This window comes from Aptenodytes forsteri, unplaced genomic scaffold (genome assembly GCF_000699145.1).
Source record: "Aptenodytes forsteri isolate BGI_AS27 unplaced genomic scaffold, ASM69914v1 Scaffold54, whole genome shotgun sequence".
Classification (NCBI taxonomy): domain Eukaryota; kingdom Metazoa; phylum Chordata; class Aves; order Sphenisciformes; family Spheniscidae; genus Aptenodytes; species Aptenodytes forsteri.
In genome coordinates, this window is record NW_008796044.1 from 15341200 (window position 1) to 15343559 (window position 2360).

Below are 2360 nucleotides of genomic sequence, written 5' to 3' on the forward strand. Positions count from 1 at the left end.
TGATAAGCATGTAGTCTTTCACAGACCTCTGTCCCGAAATCTTTAGCAAAGCTGCAGGGCAATTTCTCCAACTGCTGTTGTATGGAGAGAGGAAAAAAAAAAAAAATAAAAGAAGGAAAGGGTGTTGTACACTGTTGTTTCCAGACCCCGAGATGATCCTGACCTGCAGAATCACCAGGAATTCAGAGTGTAAAGAATTGGTGTCAGTACAGAGGAAAACTCTGTTCTTCATATTTGTGGTAGTCACGTGCATGCATCTGTGTGGCTTCGAACGTGATGTGGCTCAGAGTGGTATAGTGGATGAGGATGGGTTTGAGCAGGCGCTTAAAGTTCAGCATCCATTCAGTTGTTGTGTTGAATGAGAGTCTAAGCAAACATAGAAAATTGAAACTTTTTTTTTGTAGTCATGTCTGAGGTTTGCAGAGGTTCGGCACCATACTCTTTGGTGGCAAACAGCAGCAAAAACTCAAATATGTGCACACGCATTTCTATAAGCAGCAAAGGATATACAGCAGGTAATGTTTCACACAGAAAATAAAGAACAGTCACTGCTGTTAAAATAAGCATCAAAAAATATAGGTACAATGCTCTCTGCAGCCATATCTACCGAGATATGTATGGAAATATCGCTGTCTGATATGACCTTGACAAAACCTAGTCATAACTTCTAGAAGGAAATGAGTCTAATGTAAGGAAGGACATAGGTTATGTTTATTAAAAGAAAGAAATAGAATTTTTATCTTCCCAGCTTAAATTTCCCTAGCTTTTGAACTTGTAAATAGATATGTTTTTCCATATGTAAAACTTTAATCTATAATGGGGATGAGGTTCTATAAGAAATTAAACATATTTATTTGTATTCCACAGTTTCTTCTGATTCAAATGTTAACTGTCCAACTTATTAACAGAAAACTTCTTTTTTGATGTGTAAGGATCGCTTACTTTTAATGGGAAAAAATGCACCAGATCTGATTATCATATAAATTGTTCTTGAAATAAAATGGGTTAGAAGAAATAGGCACTTGTCAGACCAAACCCATTGCTGGTAGTACCTTAAATCAACCCATCACTTTTGTTCCCCTGCTGCTTCTCTTACCTGAGGGATATCACTTACTTATGGTCAAATTGATCTTTGTTGGGGGTAGATTGCTGCTAGTCTTAGTAAAGTTATCCTAAAGTAGTTAGGTCAGTAAGAGAAGTAGTTAATAGAGCAAAAAATGTCACTGAAGTGAACAAAACCATCTTAAATGTAATGGTTCACAGCTAGACAGAGAGTGAGTAATCATAAATATATTCCACTTATGTTTTTCTAATAGGAGGAAACTTTGGCATTTATTCCACTTTTTTCATACGGAAGGATATTAGATGAGATTGTACAGCCACGGGGTTAATACTCAGATACCCTTGTAAGCTGCCAGTCATCACCACCAATAGCTCTGGAGAATGGAAAGTGTATGAGATGGTAAAAGTAATACAAAGATGTAAAGCAAAATGTTGCCTTTTGTACCTGGGTCAAAGCTGGTTCGGGTGAGTACCGTTCCAGAAATAATTAGAAATACGTGCTATATATGTTGTAATTATCTTCTTGAATTTTTAAAGATTATGCAAGATAGGCCTATGTGCTAATATCTAGTTACGAGTAGTAGGACACCGGTACAGCTAATTCTACGCAGGCTTGGTAGGAAATGATACATGCTTTTGGTTGCCCACGTCTCTCACAAGTTGTAAGTGCTGGCCGGTTTCAGCCCTTTCTCCTTCCCCGCCTTTCTCGCATTGGCTTCTCCAAAAGCACAAACTCCGCTTCTTTTTTCCTGATCCTTTGGTTGTCATTTCAGGTCTGGGGAACGGGAGCAGGGAGCAGTGCAAAAAGGACAAAAAGATGGAACCCTACCAAGCTTGCTTGTACTGCTAATGCTTTTGCTTTATTGTTTATATTTTAGCTGAGATGGTTAGTTTGAAAAGTTGGCGCTTAACGCATGCGTGTGTTTGAAGGAAGGGTCAAGTCAAAGTTATCAGTGACTAAACGGAACAGGAGGCTCTGGACAAAAAGGTTTTGTAATGAAAAAACGTTTATCAATAGAAGCAAAAATTCTTCTGACAAATCATTGCTGAACTTCCACTTGTGTTCTGGTTTGTTCTGGTTGTGACAGCAGTAAAGGGGTTGAACAGTGGAAATGATGAAGAGACAGCAGAGAGGACTCTGCTGAGTAACTGTAGAATGAACTACTCTGAAAATGAATCGGAAGTTTAATACCATGATTTCTGAGACTTTTTGTTCCATTTCATTTAAGCTTTTCCCCCTAAAAAAAAAAAAAAAAAATTTTTTTTCTGTTTTTTTTGGGGGTATGTGGAAACGTGTG